Genomic DNA, 20,403 nt, shown 5'->3' with positions numbered 1-20,403 from the left:
GAAAGGTAGTACTGGTGCAGTCATGAGTTGGAGTTTCAAATCTTGCCGCTCTTTCAGAGGTCCTCTGTCCATTCAAAAGGTGTAGACGTCTTTATTAAGTGTCTTAAACCTGTTGTTCTTGTTGACAAGTTGGAGATAAACTTACCTAAAAAGTTGACAAAGCCTAAAAATCTGAGAACAGCCTTTTGTCTTCAGGTACTTTCATGTTTTGAACAGCTGAAATTTTGTCATCATCAGGTTGTACACCGTGTTGAGATATTGCATCTCCTAAAGATTTGAGTGTTGACATTCCAAAAGTGCATTTAGATTGATTGAGTTTGAGGCCATATTTTTTGATGCGCTAAAACACTTGGTTTAGTTCTTCAATATGCTCTTCTTTTGTCATAGACCAAATTATGATGTCATCAACGTATACCCGCACACCTTCTATTCTTTCCGTCATTTGTTTCATGATCCTGTGGAATATCTCAGATGCCGATATGATACCGGAAGGCATACGATTGAAACAAAATCTTCCAATGGATGTATTCAATGTGCAGAGTTGTCTGCTCGAGTCGTCATGTGGCATTTGCCAAAATCCCTGTGACGCATCAAATTTCATAAAGGTGCGTGCATTTGTCATCTCACTGGTGATCTCCTCACATTTTGGTATGGGATAGTGTCCCCTCCTTACGTTCTTATTGAGACCCTTGGGATCAATGCAGATGTGAAGATCACCGGACGTATTTTTTACGCAAACCAATGAACTGACCTAGTCAGCCGGTTTAATGACTCGTGAGATTATCCCATGGTTCTGAAGTTCATTTAATTCCTGCTTCAATGTTTCTCGTAAAGGAGCAGGAATTCTCCTAGGTGGATGTACCACTGGCTTGGCATCCTTCCTCAGTAGAATTTTATATTGGGATGGTAGTCAACCCATGCCTCTGAAAACATCAGGATATTGATTCAAGATGCACTGGATATCATCATCCAATATAGGTGTAGATCTAGTCGCTGTATAGATATGCTGCACTAGATGCAATTCTTTACATGCTTGTGCACCTAGAAGTGAAGATTTGTCGTTTTTGACAATCGCAAATCTTAAAAATGTTTCAATTTGTTTGTTTGAGACTTTTAAATGGCATGGCCCTATTGAAGAAATCATGTTTCCGTTATAGTCCTTCAGTCTGCAGACTATTGGAAGTATTTCAGGTGTGTTTTGAAGCTTGAGGAGATCCAGCCTTGAGAGCAGGTTAACTGAAGCGCCAGTGTCCAGTTTAAACAGAACTGGGCAGTTAACTTGTACGACTGTGTTCCATTCATAATCAGAATTAACTGACTTAATTAATTGAGGATTGTTTGTAACTTCATTGGATTCTTTACATTTCTCTATTATGCCAACAAAGAGCGTGTTTTCCAGTGAGTAGTTATCAGTATCGGATGAAAAATTCTCTTCTTCTTTTTCTTTTGATTCAACACTACGAACGTTAATCTGCCGATAGTTTTGTTTAGCAGGTTTAAATGCAAGTGAAGATCTGCAGTGTGCTGCAAAATTATTAAGTTTGCCACATTGAGAGCATTGTTTTCCATGTGCTAGACATCTGTTCTTCCAGTGGGCGGTTCCACATCTAGAACACGTAATGACGTTGATGTCGTGGCGTACGACACATCTTCATGCATGCGCAGATCGGCTTTCGTCCGTCTTGCATTTTTTCACGAAGTGCGCATGTGCAGGGCTTGAATGCCCTCGCGCAAGATGGCTGCGTCCGAACCATGCATCTTCTTCGATTGCGACACCGGTTTTACACAGTCAACCACATGGATTTTCACGCCTTTTCCACTGCTATAATAATCTTGGTGGGGATTCTTATTTTGCTGATGTGCTAGGCATTTTTCGATCGCTATTTCTAACATAGAACATAGAACAGTACAGCACAGAACAGGCCCTTCGGCCCTCGATGTTGTGCCGAGCAATGATCACCCCACTTAAACCCACGTAACCCGTATCCCAACAATCCCCCCATTAACCTTACACTACGGGCAATTTAGCATGGCCAATCCACCTAACCCGCACATCTTTGGACTGTGGGAGGAAACCGGAGCACCCGGAGGAAACCCACGCACACACGGGGAGGACGTGCAGACTCCACACAGACAGTGACCCAGCCAGGAATCGAACCTGGGACCCTGGAGCTGTGAAGCATTGATGCTAACCACCATGCTACCGTGAGGCCCAAAACGTTAAATCCTTAACGTTTTAACGTTAAATCCTTTTGTCTCAAGTCTTTCTCTGAGGTGCTCATCATTTATTCCAAAAACAATTTTGTCACGAATTAAAGAATCATGCAATGCTGAGAAGTTACAGGATTCAGCCAGAAGTTATAAGTCTGTCGCAAAGCTAGGAAACAATTTCCCTGTTTATTGCAATCTCTTATGGAAAATGAAGCGTTCAAATGTCTCATTTTTTTGGATCTTACAGTGGTCGCCGAATGTACTTAAAATATCATATTTAGCTTTGTCCTGACCAGCAGAATATTGAAAAGAGTTGTCTATTTCGATTGCATGCTGTCCTGCCATTATTAAGAGCAATGCAATTTTTCTAGCATCAGTTGCATTAGTTAAATCTGTAGCTTCCAGATATATTTGAAACTGCGGTTTAAACAGCTTCCAATTTCCATTCAAATTACAGGTTATGCTGAGGTGACGTGGAGCTTGTGCATGGTCCATCGAGGTGTTTGTCTTCGAAGGATTTGTTTGCTGCAATGCTTCTCTAGTCGAATACCTGCAATAGTTTTCTTCTTTTTTAGATCTAACTAAATCACTCTCGCTAGTTTACTGAAGCCAAATCCTAGTACCATGTTATATTACGTGATCGTAATATGTCGTTACTCTTTGCTTCACTTCCAGAATGGTCTGATGGTTAAATTTCAATGAAATTACCAATCTTCAATTTAAAGGAAAATAGATTTAATGAATAACGAATTAAATACTAATGAGTTTGTTCACTCTTACAGAACTATAACTGATGATAAACTAAATCAGAAGAGAAGTGTTAATTATTATAGAACAGTACAGCACAGAACAGGCCCTTCGGCCCTCGATGTTGTGCCGAGCAATGATCAACCTACTTAAACCCACGTAACCCGTATACCCGTAACCCAACAATCCCCCCATTAACCTTACACTACGGGCAATTTAGCATGGCCAATCCACCTAACCCGCACATCTTTGGACTGTGGGAGGAAACCGGAGCACCCGGAGGAAACCCACGCACACACGGGGAGGACGTGCAGACTCCACAGACAGTGACCCAGCCGGGAATCGAACCTGGGACCCTGGAGCTGTGAAGCATTGATGCTAACCACCATGCTACCGTGAGGCCCCGAATTATATTTAACGACACGTGCTAACTATGTTATATCTCTCTTAACACTCTGCTATCTAGTCCCTCCTGGTTCGAAGAGACCCAAGATCCTCTGAGTTCAGTTTATACACCTGAATCTAGTGCTGCCATCTAATGGTTGTCTAACACTATGATGCAATTGTTCACCCTTTACATCCTGATATACAGATCACTAGAATGCACCAATCCGTGAGGTGTAACTGTGGTTTTTATGGTGCAGAGTTCAAAATTACCACAAACAGTTTCACTGAACCTTAACAAGTATTTGTATATTCGTATATCATTTTTCCAATGATTTTAAAAATCACATTTTAAAAAGTTTATGATATTTTAGCCAATCATAACCATTTATTTAGGTATCTGAAATTTTAAATTAAAAGCAAAGGATAATCAGTTCTTTCTACTTCCTAGTTTGTCGTCAGTGAGAATATTACAATGTAATTATATTATGGGCCAGGGTATACCCCAAAGTATACCATGAAGTTCACCTGATCCACAACTTTTAATGGATTTTGGTTATGGGGAGCACAAGGGCTCACTTTACAGGTGTGATGCAACAGAGAACTAAAAGTATTTTAAAACAGAAACAATGTTTATTCTATGAATCTAGTTAACATTTTATAAACACACAATAAACAATTTATCAACTACCAACCCTGACAACCTCCCAAAAGATACAGTACTCTATAGATAATCCTTAATAACTTCCCAAACAGCATCCATAAGTTGAACCTTTCTTAAATAAAGACAGCAGGTTTAAACTCTCTACAGAAACAGGTATTATTTTGAAATCAATGAGCTGAAGACATTCTTTAGCTTGTAGAGCGAAAGATCAGTACACACATCTGCTTGGTTCATATGCAGCTCTCCAACTCAAAGCGAAACTAAACAGAGCCAAAACCAGCTTTCAACACAAAACAAAAATAAAAAGCAGTGCAGAGCCCAGCTCCAGCCACACAATGACATCACGGCAGCCATTTAATAATGCATTCATTTCGTAAAGGTACATCCACCTGACATTTTGCTGTTTATCCAGCTTTCTGGTGTCACTGCCACTGAACTCCTGCAGATCCTCTTGGTGCCAGATTCAAACTACCATCAGGAAAGGGGAAATCCCACAGGGGTCACTAGATGTTTCTAAATAATTTTCTTCAAGGTCAGAGATAAGTGCCATTGCTCCACCACTGACCGCAAAATCCAGCAAAACATTCTTCATATAAAACGCTCCTTTTTTTTCATATAGATCATAGAATTGACAGTGCAGGAGGAGGCCATTCGGCCCATCGAGTTTGCACCGGCTCTTGGAACGAGCACCCTACCCAAGGTCCACACCTCCACCCTATCCCCATAACCCAGTAACCCCACCCAACACTAAGGGCAATTTTGACATGAAGGGCAATTTTAGCATGGCCAATCTACCTAACCTACACATCTTTGGACTGTGGGAGGAAACCGGTGCACCCAGAGGAAACCCACGCACACACGGGGAGGAAGTGCAGACTCCACACAGACAGTGACCCAAGCTGGGAATCGAACCTGGGACCCTGGAGCTGTGAAGCAATTGTGCTAACCACAATGCTACCATTTAAAATACGTATCCCAAAAATGAAATTGTATCCAATCCGTAGCTCCACTAGAAGTTGAGTCTGTTGACTGTTACATCTGCTTAAACTTTATACAAACAGAATCACAGGAAGTACGGTGGCACAGTGGTTAGCACTGCTTCCTCATGGCACAGAGGACCTGGGTTCGATCCGAAGTTTGCACATTCTCCCCGCGTCTGCGTGAGTCTCACCACCCCAAACCCAAAAGATGTGCCGGGTAGGTGGATTGGCCATGCTAAATTGCCCCTTAATTGAGGTACTTGAAAGTTAAAAAAAATAAAAACAATCATTTATGATTTTGATATTCTATAAATCCTAAACCTTTGCTATCTCAAAACTAGGTTAACTAAATGAAAAAATCAATTGTTTCCAATTATTTTACGATCGCTGTTTCATCTATTCCACACCCTCTCCATGGCTGTGACATCTGTGACCAAGCAAAGCATAAATATAGACACAATATTCTAACTGCAGTTCGTTTTTAAAAATTAATTCAGGAGACGTGATCATCGTTGGCAAGGCCAGCATATATTGCCCGTTCTTATCCTCGAGATCCAAGAATTTGACCCAGTAATATGTTTCCAAGTCAGGATGGTGTATCACTTTGGGGGTGGGAGGAACTTGCAGATGGTGATATGAAATGAAAATGAAAATCGCTTATTGTCACGAGTAGGCTTCAAATGAAGTTACTGTGAAAAGCCCCTAGTCGCCACATTCCGGCGCCTGTTCGGGGAGGCTGTAACGGGAATCGAACCGTGCTGCTGGCTTGCCTTGGTTTGCTTTCAAAGCCAGCAATTAGCCCAGTGTGCTAAACAGCCCCTGAATATTCCCATCCATCCACTGTCAGTGATTTGCACTGGCAGGTTTAGTATTACCTTTTTGCCCAATGGACTGGGGTGAGCACAGTAAGAAGTCTTACAACACCAGGTTAAAGTCCAACAGGTTTGTTTCAAACACGAGCTTTCGGAGCACTGCTCCTAAAGCTCGTGTTTGAAACAAACCTGTTGGACTTTAACCTGATGTTGTAAGACTTCTTACTGTTATATTACGTGATCGCAATACATCTTTGCTTTACTCCCAGAGTCAGACTCCGTGCTGTGAGCAGGTAAGCTATTTTCTATTTCTTTTTTATTGGGAGACTAAGTAGAGGTGATGGCAGCTAGGGCAGTGGAATGTTCCTGCTGCAGAATATTTGAGGTAAGGGAGACCACCGGTGTCCTTGCTGACTTCACCTGCGGGAAGTACAGCCATCTGCAGCTCCTCACAGACCGTGTTAGGGAACTGGAGCTGGATGAACTGAGGATCATTCGGGAAGCTGAGGGGGTGATAGATCGAAGCTACAGGGACATAGTTACACCTGAGAACAAAGCTAGCTGGATAACAGTTAGAGGTGGGAAGAGGAGGAAGCAGTCAGTGTAGGGATCGATCCCCTGTAGTTGTTCCTCTCAACAATAAGTATACCCCTTTGGATACTGTTGTGGGGGGGGATTACCTAGCAGGGGTAGGCTGCAGTGCCCGGGTCTCTGGCACGAGGTCCGGCTTTGGGGCTCAGAAGGGAGGGGGGGAGGGGGGAGATTAGGAGAGCGCTAGTAATAATGGACTCAATAGTTAGAGCTACAGATAGGCGGTTCTGAGGGCACGGGTGAGACTCTCGGATGGTTTATTGCCTCCCGGGTGCCAGGATCCATGACATCTCGGATCGTGTCTTCAGGATCCTTAAGGGGAGGGTGAGCAGCCAGAAGTTGTGGTGCACATTGGTACCAACGACATAGGTAGGAAAAGGAGTATGGATGTAATAAACAAGTTTAGGGAGTTAGGCTGGAAGTTAAAAGCCAGGACAGACAGAGTTGTCATCTCTGGTTTGTTGCCGGTGACACGTGACAGTGAGGCTATGAATAGGGAGAGAGTGCAGTTGAACACGTGGCTGCAGGAATGGTGTCAGAGGGAGGGCTTCAGGTATTTGGATAATTGGAGCGCATTCTGGGGAAGGTGGGACCTGTACAGGCAGGACGGGTTGCATCCGAACCAGAGGGGCACCAATATCCTGGGAGGGAGGTTTTCTAGTACTCTTCGGGAGGGTTTAAACTAATTTGGCAGGGGAATGGGAACCAGATTTGTAGTCCAGCAACTAAGGTAGCCAATGTTCAGGACATCAAAGCGTGTAGTGAGGCGGGGGGGGGAAGGTAACACTGACAAAGGAGAGTACTTGCAGGCACGGAGATTGGTTGAAGTGTGTATACTTCAACACAAGAAGCATCAGGAATCAGGTGGGTGAACTTAAGGCATGTATCGGTACTTGGGACTACGGTGTGGGGATCATCACGGAAACTTGGATAGAAGAGGGGCAGAAATGGTTGTTGGAGGTTCCTGGTTATAGATGTTTCAATAAGATTAGGGAGGGTGGTCAAAGAGGTGGGGGGTGGCACTGTTAATCAGAGATAGTATAACAGATGCAGAAAGGTAGTTCGAGGAGGATCTGCCGACTGAGGTAGTATGGGTTGAAGTCAGAAATAGGAAAAGAGCAGTCAGTCACCTTGTTGGGAATTTTCTATAGCCCCCCCCCCCCCACCCAATAGAAGCAGAGATGTGGAGGAACAAATTGGGAAACAGATTTTGGCACAACATCGTAGGCCAAAGGGCCTGTTCTGTACTGTATTTTCTATGTTCTATGGTCTGATGATTGGATTTCAATGAAACTACCAATCCTCAATTTAAAGCAAATTATATTTAGTGAATAACGAATATAAATACTCATGAGTTTGTTCACTCTACAGAACTATAACTAATCATAAAGTAAACCAGAAGTATTAACTATGTTTAACTGCACGTGCCAACTGAGCTATATCTCACTCCTGGTTCAAAGAGAGGGAAGATCTTCCAGGTTCAGTTCATGTACCTGAATCTAGTGCTGCCATCTAGTGATTGTCTAATACTATGATGCAGTTGTTAACCCTTTACTTACCAGCAGGTATACAAATCACTGCAACTGCCACTTTGAATTTTGAACCTTCCACACAGCCAATCCAACACATATCCATTAACTATTACACTTTGCTTGTTAACCACAAAGTTATTGCTGCCATGTAACCTGCCAAATGTCCACTTAATTTTAATCATCTGTCTTACTCTTCTTTAAAAAACCATGGCAAATTTCTCCATGAGTATATTTATTCAAATTTAATTAGCTCTATCATTTCACCATTGAGACAAACTCTCCACTAAGGGACCTGGAAACTTTATTTGTAAGAGCGTTAACTCAAACTGCAGGTCCTTGCAAACTGAACCTGTTAATCACATTGTACACATACATAAGAATGAGGAGCAGGAGTAGGCCATCTTTCCCCTCGAGCCTGCTCCACCATTCAATGTGATCATGGCTGATCTTTTGTGGACTCAGCTCCACTTTCCGGCCCGAACACCATAACCCTTAATTCTTCAAAAAACTATCTATCTTTACCTTAAAAACATTTAATGAAGGAGCCTCAACTGCTTCACTGGGCAAGGAATTCCATAGATTCACAATCCCTTGGGTGAAGAAATTCCTCCTAAACTCAGTCCTAAATCTACCTCCCCTTATTTTGAGGCTATGTCGCCTAGTTCTGCTTTCACCCGCCAGTGGAAACAACCTGCCCGCATCTATCCCCTTCATAATTTTATGTTTCTATAAGATCCCCCCTCATCCTTCTAAATTCCAACGAGTACAGTCCCAGTCTACTCAACCTCTCCTCGTAATCTAACCCCTTCAACTCTGGGATTAAACTAGTGAATCTCCTCTGCACACCCTCCAGTGCCAGTATGTCCTTTCGCAAGTAAGGAGACCAAAACTGAACACAATACTCCAGGTGTGGCCTCACTAACACCTTATAAAATTGCAGCATAACCTCCCTAGTCTGAAACTCCATCCCTCTAGCAATGAAGGACAAAATTCCATTTGCCTTCTTAATCACCTGTTGCACCTGTAAACCAACTTTCTGTGACTCATGCACTAGCACACCCAGGTCTCTCTGCACAGCAGCATGCTTTAATATTTTATTGTTTAAATAATAATCCCATTAGCTGTTATTCCTACCAAAATGGATAACCTCACATTTGTCAACATTGTATTCCATCTGCCAGACCCTAGCCCATTCACTTAACCTATCCAAATCCCTCTGCAGGCTTCCAGTATCCTCTGCACTTTTCGCTTTACCACTCATCTTAGTGTCATCTGCAAACTTGCCCTTGGTCCCCAACTCCAAATCATCTATGTAAATTGTGAACAATTGTGGGCCCAACACGGATCCCTGAGGGACACCACTAGCTACTGATTGCCAACCAGAGAAACATCCATTAATCCCCACTCATACGTACTTACTTCTTTACTTGTTCTGAAGGAGGAACTGACAGGAGACGCATTCCATCTGCCATGGCATACATTTGTTTATTCATTCCACTGGATGTGGCTGTCGCTGACAAGGCCAGCATTTATTGCCCATCCTTAATTACCCTCAAAGGTGCCAGTGAGCTGCCCTCTCGAATCTCTGAAATCCATGAGGTGCACCCATGGTGCTATGAGGGAGTTCCAGGATTTTGATTAGGCGACAGTGAAGGAACAACAATATATTTCCAAGTCAGGATGGCGAGTGACTTGGAGGGAAATTTCAAGGTGGTAGTGTTCCCATGTATCTGCTACCTTCATTTTTTTAGACGTCGTGGTTATGGATTTGGAAGGTGCTGTCCAAGGAGTACTGGTGAGTTCTTGCAGTGAATCTTGTAGATGATACATACTACACATGGCTGTTCAGTGGTGGAGGGAGTGAATGTTTCTGGAAGGGGCCAATCAAGCAGGCTGCTTTGTCCTGGATGGTGTCAAACTTCTCCAGTGTTGTTGGAGCTTCACTCAACCCAGGTAGGTGGAGAGAGTTCCATCACACTCCTGACATGGTACATGGTGGATAGGGTTTGAGAGTCAGCAGGTGAGTTGCGCACCACAGAGTTCCTCGCCTCTGACCTGCTGTTGTAGTGTAAGGAACTAGTTAATTTCTTGTCTGTTTTGGGTTTCTCTTTCAGATTAGTATTGTATTTAAGGAGCAAAATGGGGATTTGATAATGATCCGTAAATGTAACAGACAAGGATGAATGTTCAGTTCTAAGATTCTAATTGGAAAACAAGTGGAGGAAAGGGGCAATGCACTGGTGGTGCACTTCTAGATCAATGACTGGACACCATCAGTAACTGCATTAATATTTTTTTCCTAGGTTATCTGTATTTGCAAAGCACAACCCAGTCTTCTATTATATAGCACTTTTTGTGACAATCGGACATCTTGCAGTCACTGTCATAATGCAGGAACCATGGCAGCCAACGGGTATACAGCAAGCTCTGAGAAAAAGCACCATGGTAATAACCGGTTCATTTCCTTTTGTGATGTCAGTTCAGGCATAAATATTTGCTAGGATGCCAAGGATAACTCCTGGCAGTTCTCCAAAATAGTATGTCCCAGGAGGGCAGATGGTAACTTATCCAAAAGGCAGCAGCACCTCTGATGTTGCAGCATTTCCTCAGTAAGATTCTAGCGTCAGTCCAAATTTTTTTGCTCCAAGTCCTGGAGTAGGACTTGAACACAGAAACGTATCACTCAGGAAAGAATGCTACCAACTCAACCATATTGACACAAACTTAACAATGTTGCTGGGAGGCGTGTATCTTACTCAAAGAATCAAAGGCCCTTCCGGCAGAGGTAGAAAATCACCCCATGATATTATTGTGTGGTGAAGCTGAGGGACTATATGAACTACTTCAGTTCTATGTTCTTATGTTCTCATGCTAGTAGCATAAGCATGTGTTATTCCAGGTGGCTTGAATGCAATGTCCTAAACTACTAAAATAATCCCCCAACCAATCCACACTGCCTAGTAAATCAGTTTGTTCCCAGTGACCTTTCTAAACTATTGAAGAACACAAAAAGGAGACTATTTGTGACATACTTTAATTGTGTAGTGCAATTACAGAAATTCCCTGGCAATATTAAAAGATTAGCTTCTATAGGGTCAGAAGCACATCCTGAGGAAACTCAACATGAAAGTAAACTTTAATTTATTCTTCATGTTTCAATGGATGTTATCATTTTCATGACATCCGTGCAGATACATGCAGCTGTATTCTTGGTAAAGGGGAATTGTAATCAGAGGTGCAGCTTTCCTGAAGTGATGTGGACTATTGATGAAAATGAATAGATGGATACTAAAAAAAACACCACAATGTGGAAGTAAATCTGAAGACACTAATGTGTTCAATATGACGAGTAGTGTTTGCCTACAAATGGCATTTTCAAGCATCAGAGTTGCACTCAAACTGTCAATTTATACTTTGGTGAATATTAAGAAAGCTGGACCTGGGGGAAACAGGAGCATAGCCAGGGTTTGCATATATCAGTGCTGCATGCCAAGTCAGCCGGATTATATATTTTTACAAACTTTGGCACATGCATTGCAATTTATTTTACCAAACGTGCATTACTCCATACTTTTATTGTCACAGTGTGTGTGGAAAATGGAAGAAACAGAAGCTATATTAATTTATAATAATAAAGTTCTCTCACGAGCAATAAACCGCTTGTGAAATTTGAGCATTTTTCACAATGAAGGAATTTCAGTGTTTCCCAACCAATTATCACTTTCAATATAAAGTTTGACATTTTCATTTTGTAACATTTCTATGGCGCTGGTCACAGAATACGAAGTCCTGATATCAATCCATAGCCTCTGATCTTGATGTCCGATATCTGATCTTGATGCCAGTGAGTTAATTGGAATGGCAAAATTATTTCAGGTCAGCAGATCTCATCAGTGATAAATGAAGCAAAGTACACACATGCGGTTTTGGAATCATCACAGAACTGGGTTTGTTCATGATGTTTCCCTCGTGAAATATCTAGTCTACACTCAAATTCGGCACACAAGTAAAAGCAGAGGACCCAAGATTTGGAACTATATTCCAAGAGTAATGATTACCTGTACGAGTTGGCTAAAAACTGGGGAGAGAAGGAGTTTGGAGGAGATGGCAAAACCATGCTGTCAGTCGCAGTGCTTGTAAATCAAGAGTTGTGACATGCAAGTTTAGCTTCAGAGACTTCTTTCCCAACCTTGGGGTCTGGTAACAATCAATGATACTTAGCAATGGGGAAATTAAAATAGACTCAAGTTACAGTGGTTTATGATTCAAACTGAAAAGGCAATTTACAAATGCACAGGCTGCTAGAAGCAACTGGCAAAAGAAATAGGACTGGGTGACGGAATGGGGTTGCCACTCACATTTCACATCGGGGAATGCACACAATTATCATAATAGAAGAATGGCAAGGAAACACCAATCACTGGTATACACATCCTATTCCACATGGGAACTCCAAGACAATTCCATGTCCTGGACAACAATATGTGCAAAATGTGTTGTCAGCTGCAGCAGCTTGAGCTCCAGGATTCAGAGCTTGAGCAGCCGCTTGCCCCACAAAATTGATCGTTTTGTAGATAGCATGTTCATGTAGATGTGGTAACCCCAGAGCATAGGTGTATGCAGGGGCAGAGTGAATGGATAACTGCCAGGTAGACATGAAGAACCAGACAAAATAATGCAGGAACCCCCACCCCCGGAAGATGTGACCTAGGCGGACTGCACCTAAACAGAGCTGGGGCCAATTACTTTTATAGGCTGATTCGCTCATGTGATTGGGAGGATTTAAACTAACTTGGTAGGGGTATGTGAACCAGAAGGTAGTACTAGAGAGAAATATCATGTAGAATACTGGGATCGATAGAGTAGGAAATAGTAGGGTATTAGGCATGTTGAGTATAAGTGGGAAAGTAATAAGTCTAAATTAGGGTTACTGTGCACGTTTGTGAATGTCTGGAGGGTGGTAATTAAGATTAGTGACTTACAGGCACAGATATCCATTTGGAATTATGATGTTGCAGTTACAACTGAGACTTGACCCAAAGGGCAGGTATTAAATATTCAAGGATACAAGGTGTGCAGGAATGATAGGAATAGAAAGGAGTTGGACGACAGTATTGATTATTGTTTAGTTCTTTCATGGGGTGTAAGCATTGCTGCCAAAGCCAGCATTTGTTGTCCATTCCAAATCAGGCATCCTGCCTCTACCACACTCCCAGACTGTCGGCACCCTCTTGGCAAAAACGTTTTTCCTCAAAGCCCCCCGAAACCTCCCACCCCTCACTTTCAACTTGTGTCTCCTCGTAACTGACCCTTCAATTAAGGGGAACAGCTGCTCCCTATCCATCCTGTCCATGCCTCTCATAATCTTGTAACCTCGATCACGTCGTCCCTGTCTTCTCTGCTCCAAGGTAAACAACCTAAGCCTATCCAACCTCTCTTCATAACTTAACTGTTCCATCCCAGGCAACATTCTGGTGAATCTTCTCTGCACCCTCTCCAGTGCAATTACATCCTTCCTACAATGTGACCTGCAGAATTGCACACAGTATTCCAGCTGTGGCCTCACCAAAGATCTGTACAACTTCAATATGACCTCCCTGCTTTTGTAATCTATGCGCTGATTGATAAAAACGAATGTCCCGTATGTTTTTTCACCACCATATTAATCTGCCCTTCTGCCTTCAGAGATCTATGGACAAACACACCAAGTTCACTTAGTTCTTCGGAACTTCCCAGTGTCAGACCTTTCACAGTATACTTCCTTGTTAAATTACTCCTTCCAAAGTGTATCACTCACACTGCTCAGGGTTAAATTCCATCTGCTACTTATCCCCCCATTTGACCATTTCGTCTATATCCTCCTGTAAACACAACCTCACTGTTTACCACCCGGCCAATCTTTGGGTCACCCGCAAGCTTACTGATCCTACCCCCCATATAATCATCTATGTAATCTATATAAATGACAAACAATAGGGGCCCACCACGGATCCCTGTGGTAAGCCACTGGTCACCAACTTCCAGACACTGAAGCAGACGTCAATCATCATCCTCTGTCTCCTTCCGCTAAGCCAATTAGGAATCAATCTTATCAAATCCCCCTGTATCCCATGTGCATTTGCCTCCTTTATAGGTCTCCCATGTGGGACCTTGTCAAACACTTTGCTGAAATCCATGTAAACTACATCAATTGCACTACCCTCATCTATACACTTGGTTACATACTCAAAACCTTCAATCAAATTTATTAGGCATGACCTCCCTCTGACAAAGCCATGCTGACTATCCCTGATCAAACGTTGCCTCTCCAAGTAGAGATAGATTCCCTCCTTCAGAATCTTCTCCAGTAGTTTCCCAACCACTGATGTGAGATTCAGATGTAGTTCCCTGGCTTGTCTCTACAACTTTTCTTAAATTGTGGGACCACATTAGCTGTTCTCTAGTCCTCTGGCACCTCCTCCATGGCCAGAAAGGAATTGAAATGTTTGGTCAGAACCCCTGCAATCTCCTCCCTCGCCTCCCACAGCAGCCTGGGACACAATTCACCTGCACCTGGAGAACTGTCCACTTTTAAGCCCGTCAATACTTTGTCACTCCCTGTGACAATTTGCTCAAGAACCTCACAATCCCTCTCCCCGAGTTCTACAACTACCTTTTCATTCTCTTGGGTGAAGGCAGATGTGAAATATTTGTTCAACTCCCTACCAATGTCCTCTGGCTCCACCCACAGATTCTCCCTTGGTCCTTAATGGGCCCTGCCCTTTCTCATAAGCATTAGGTTCGTATGGAGAAAAAAAGGAGCAATCCAGAAGAAGAAAAATTAGCATGGGAAAGCCAAATTCAATGGGGTAAGAATGAATCTGACCCAGATAAACTGGAAACAAAGAGAAAGCAAGCAAAAACGAAGAATGGGCTACCACGAAAGAAGAAATAGTTTGGGTATAATCCAAGTTTATTACCATGAATGAGGAAAAGTGGGACAAACAAATCCAGACCTCTCTGGATGACAAAAGAGATAGTGATTGAGATGAAGCAGGAAAAGTGTGCTTGTGATGGATGTCAGGTGGGTAATACATAAATAGAAAATAAGACATTCAGGGGAGAACTGAAAAAGAAAATAAGACAGGCAAAGAGACTATGAGAATAAACAAAAATAGGGAATCCATATATTTGCTATGGGCATATAAATAGTTACACAGTGATAAAAGGAGGAATGGAGCCAATTAGGGATCAAAAAAGTCAGGAGGCATGGCTGAGGTACTAAATAAATACCCTGCATTGGTTTTCACCAAAGAAGATACTACCCAGGTCATAGAGGTTTACAGCATGGAAACAGGCCCTTCTGCTCAACTTGTCCATGCATTTGGCCCAGATCCCTCTATACACCCCCTGTGTGCGTGGGTTTCTTCCGGGTGCTCCGGTTTCCTCCCACAGTCCAAAGATGTGCGGGTTAGGTGGATTGGCCATGCTAAATTGCCCGTAGTGTCCTAATAAAAGTAAGGTTGGGGGGGGGGGTTGTTGGGTTACGGTATAGGGTGGATACGTAGGTTTGAGTAGGGTGATCATGGCTCGGCACAACATTGAGGGCCGAAGGGCCTGTTCTGTGCTGTACTGTTCTATGTTCTATATTCATCATACTCATATGACTGTTTAAATGCTTTTTAAAAGACAAATTGTACCTGCCTCTACAACTGCCCCTGGCAGCACGTTCCAGACACTCACCGCCCTGTGTGAGAAAATATTGCCCCTCTGTGCCCTTTTCTATCTCTCCCCTTAAGCCAATTTTTAGACTATTTTTAGACTCCTGTACCTTTGGGAAAAGATGTTGACTATCTATATTTCTATGCCCTTCATTATTTTATAGACATCCATATGTTCACCCCTAAGCCTCCTACGTGCCAGGGTAAAAAGATCCTAGTCTATCCAGCTTCTCCTTATAACTCAAACCATCAAGTCCCGGTAGCATCATAGTAAATCTTTTTTGCACTCTTTCTCATTTAATAATATCCTTTCTATAATGGGGTGACCAGAAATGTACACAGTCTTCCAAGTGCCTTACTAATGTCTTGTACAACTTCAACTAGACGTCCCAACTCCTGTATTCAATGTTCTGACCACTAAAGTGAAGCATGCCAAATGCCTTCTTCACCACCCTGGCCACCTGTGACTCCACTTTCAAGGAGCTATGAACCTGGACTACTAGATCTCTTTGTTTTATAACTCTCCCCGACATCCTACGATTAACTGAGTAGGTCCTGCCCCGATCTGATGTACTAAAATGCATCACCTCACATTTATCTAAATTAAACACCATCTACCATTCGTTGGTCCACTGGCCCAATTGATCCAAAATCCTGTTGCAATCCTAGATAACCTTCTTCACATCCTAGATCCATCACGGTGGAAGAGGATGTCATTCAGACACTTGAAAGGTTTAAAATTAATAAGGAGGTGTTGCTAGGTTGTCTGTACTTAAACCTGGTACACAGCGGGAGGGATCCTGAGAGAGGGGGGGGGGGGGGGCAGGACTGGGTCCTTGGGAGGAGGGGGGGGGCTGCGTCTGGGACAAGGGGGCACAGGTCTGGGACACTGGGAGAGGACCTGGGTCTGAGAGGAGGCGGCTCGGGTGTGGTAGGAGGGTGCTCGGGTCTGGGTCTGTTTTGGGTGGTCCGGGCTTTAACTGTCTCCTGAGGATTGGGATCAACCAGGATGTGCTTGTACTGGAGGTTAATAAGCTATTTTGTGGGAATGCACCAGTAGAACTCTCAGTGTTTAGCAATATTTGGCTGCAAGTTCCAGTCTGAGACTTATCCATTTATTAAAAGCCAGGAATCTAGAGAAATTGATCCCAGAAACAGCGGATAGTGATAAACTCCAAGGGACAGGAGTTTTATATGGTTTTTGGAGTGTTGGAAGATTGATGCAGAGGTGTGGAACTGTGGGAACGAGGTCATGAGCACCATTTGCGGCTCGGTGGCACTGTGGTTAGCACTGCTGCCTCACAGCGCCAGGTATCCAGATTCAATTCCAGCATTGTGTGGCTGTTAATGTGGAGTTTTCACTTCCTTCCCGTGTCTGCGTGGGTTTCCTCCGGGTGCTGCGGTTTCCTCCCACAGGCCAAAGATGTGCAGGTTAGGTGGATTCATCTTAGAATCATGGAATTTCCAGTGTAGATGGAGGCCATTCGGCCCATCGAGTCTACACCGGGCATTGGAAAGAGTACCCTACTTTTTAAAATAAATTTAGAGTACCCAATTATTTTTTTCCAATTAAGGGGCAATTTAGCGTGGCCACTCCACCTAACCAGCACATTTTTGGGTTGTGCAAACTCCACACAGACAGTGACCCAGGGCCGGGATTCGAACCCGGGTCCTCAGCACCGTAGCCAGCAATGCTAACCACTGTGCCACCGTCCTGCCCAAGAGCACCCTACTTAAGCACACACCTCCACCCTATCCTGGTAACTCAGTAACCTCACCTAACCTTTTCTTTTGGGACACTAAGGGCAATTTAGCAGGGCCAATCCACCTAGCCCGCACATCTTTGGACTGTGGAAGGAAACCAAAGCACCCGGAGGAAACCCACACACACACAGAGAACTTGCAGACTCCGCACAGACAGTGACCCAAGCCAGAAATCGAACCTGTAACCCTGGAGCTGTGAAGCAACAGTGCTAACCACAGTGCTACCATGCCACCCTTATTGATTGCCCATGATAAATTGCCGCTCCGTGTCCAAAGATGTGCAGGTTAGGTTATTGGTTTATGGTAATAGGGCGGGGGAGTGGGCCTAGGGAGCCTGCTCTTTCAGTGCAGGGTCAGTGCGGGGTCAGTGCAGACTGCAGACTCCATGGGTTGAATGGCCTCCTTTTGTACTGTAGGAATTCTATGTTTCTATGAAAGGAGTGGAGGAGTGTTAGGTTTTGGTTGTGCCATTGGATCCAATAGGGAAGTCAAAGAAAAAAAAGGGGAAAAGTAAGAGATTGGGGCAGCAGGGTAGCATGGTGGTTAGCATAAATGCTTCACAGCTCCAGGGTCCCAGGTTCGATTCCCGGCTGGGTCACTGTCTGTGTGGAGTCTGCACGTCCTCCCCCTGTGTGCGTGGGTTTCCTCCGGGTGCTCCGGTTTCCTCCCACAGTCCAAAGATGTGCGGGTTAGGTGGATTGGCCATGCTAAATTGCCCGTAGTGTCCTAACAAAAGTAAGGTTAAGGGGGGGGTTGTTGGGTTACGGGTATAGGGTGGATACGTGGGTTTGTGTAGGGTGATCATGCCTCGGCACAACATTGAGGGCCGAAGGGCCTGTTCTGTGCTGTACTGTTCTATGTTCTAGAGTAGAATAAAAATAAGGAGAAAATGGAGAAATAGAAAAGGGGAAAGAGGAACAGAGATGAAAGGCTTGAGTGGAGCAGTGTAAAGGAGACAGGAGGGAAATAGTGACAGGAGGATTTGGAAATGAATGAAAATAAAGAAAGTTAGGAAGGAGGGGTCAGAGTAGGATGAAGAATAGAACACATAATGAGAATGAGAATGCAAACAGTGAAAAGGAAATAAAGATAAATGGCACCTGGAGCACAGGAAGTCACATATTGAGGTGATGCTACCCCTCTCCTACTAAAGAGGCAGGCATCTTAAATGTTTCCGAGGTGCTATTGGTTTTTGAGAATTAGCTACATGAAACACAATATATTTTAATTGTTACTTTTCATAATGTACTATTTGGCTACTTTTCAGACACATTGCAGTAAAGACAGCAAGTTATCCTGAATGCAAGGTTATTCTGGGGCAGCACGGTGGCGCAGTGGATTAGCCCTGCTGCCTCACGGCGCCGAGGTTCAAGGTTCGATCCCAGCTCTGGGTCACTGTCCGTGTGGAGTTTGCACATTCTCCCCTTGTTTGCGTGGGTTTCGCCCCCATAACCCAAAGATGTGCAGGATAGGTGGATTGGCCATGCTAAATTGCCCTTAATTGGAAAAAATTAATTGGGCACTCTAAATTTATTTATAAAAAAAGAAAAAAAAATACAAGGTTACTCCATATTGCCATAAATGTAAATGCTGTACGTTTATAATGTTATTTCGTTCTCCGGAAATATTCCATACTGGCAAAAAAAAATTAAGCTCAACAAATTGCCAATAATATTTTGTCGAAGTTGAAAGTGCGAGCCGATCTTACTTCTTCTCAAAAGCCATTACAATTTCAGATTGCTTGTAAATGTCTGGAAGACCTTCTACCACTGTACTGATACACTATAATATGGGTAACTGCGTCACTAGCACCCTTCAGGAAGATGAATAGCTCCTCCTATGTATATCTGTCCACAGCTTATCTAATGCCATCACATTTTCAGATGGGTTCTTGTCTGTTAGAGGTGGGGTTTCGGGCTAATGTAATTAGAGGATTACATAATTAACTCAACTGTCTCATTAAGGAGAATCAGCTGGAATTCTGAGCACATTTATTCATGCAGCAATTAGTGCTGTGATAAAGGACGTCCACTACCCTTGCCACCATAATACTGTTATTTAAAGTACATGGCAGGTCAGAAAAATACACCCTATACTCCGCATTACTTTTAAATTTAAAAGGAAAATTTAAAATATGTTTCTCGGAAATCACACAGCTGCATTCTCGTTCAGTCACAGTCAACACACGCTGCCCCTAAAACAATATTTTACATTACAGACTTTGGCACTAATACAGCTGTGCCCATATTTCAAGCCACGTTAGAAGCTTACAATATGAGTTATCGTGATGAGAACCCCTAACCACAGCAGTTATGATTTACTGAGCGGTTCCACTACTGACCCACCGAGACTAGCTGCAAAGGTTACACAGAAAACAAGGTACAGAGAAATTTGTCCCAGTGGATCTGGATTGGATTTTAAAAAAACAGTGCAACAACATAACATCAGATCAACATCAAACTCAATAATAATCTCAGCATGGTTTGATAGAAAACATGGTTTGGTAGAAAGGCAGTGACGACCACACAACATAGAAACTAAACTGCAGGATAAAGTTTACAAAATTATTCGAGTTAAAATCAGGGTAAACATCAAAGGTTTGTAGTACAATTGTGTAACTTAGTGGACACAATGGAAAGTTCAAGCTCATGTCTTTGTCCATGTAATGTCACTTCATCTTCAGCATCTCCAATAGCCATGGCCTCTCTAAGGCTGCAGCTGCTTAGTGAATCAGTATTTATTTATTATACTGACTGTCCACTGGAATATGGGGCGCGAATCTCCAAAATGGAGACAAACAGCCGACGCCGGAGTGAAACCCGGCGTCGGAGACCGCTCCTCGCCCCCTATTCGGGGGGGGGGGGCTAGGAGCACGGGGTCGCGAATCTCAGGTGCCCCGGCCTTGATGCTTGCGTCAAAGCAGCGCGCCGAGAATGACGCGGCCGGCGGCACCTAAGTGACGTCAGCCGCGCATGCGCAGGTTGGCCGGCTCCAACCAGCGCATGCCCGGTTGCCGTC

At 43.5% G+C, this 20,403-nt stretch overlaps 1 protein-coding gene across 7 annotated transcripts in view; it reads right to left on the bottom strand.

Annotated features, from left to right (window-relative positions):
- The window catches only part of LOC119974568 (protein CASP-like), a 794,954-nt gene that overhangs the window by 410,381 nt on the left and 364,170 nt on the right, over positions 1-20,403 (bottom strand). The gene's annotated exons all lie outside the window — the stretch shown is intronic.

Source organism: Scyliorhinus canicula, chromosome 12, assembly GCF_902713615.1.
Source record: "Scyliorhinus canicula chromosome 12, sScyCan1.1, whole genome shotgun sequence".
Taxonomy (NCBI): Eukaryota; Metazoa; Chordata; class Chondrichthyes; order Carcharhiniformes; family Scyliorhinidae; genus Scyliorhinus; species Scyliorhinus canicula.
This window is presented reverse-complemented; position numbering and strand designations above follow the sequence as displayed.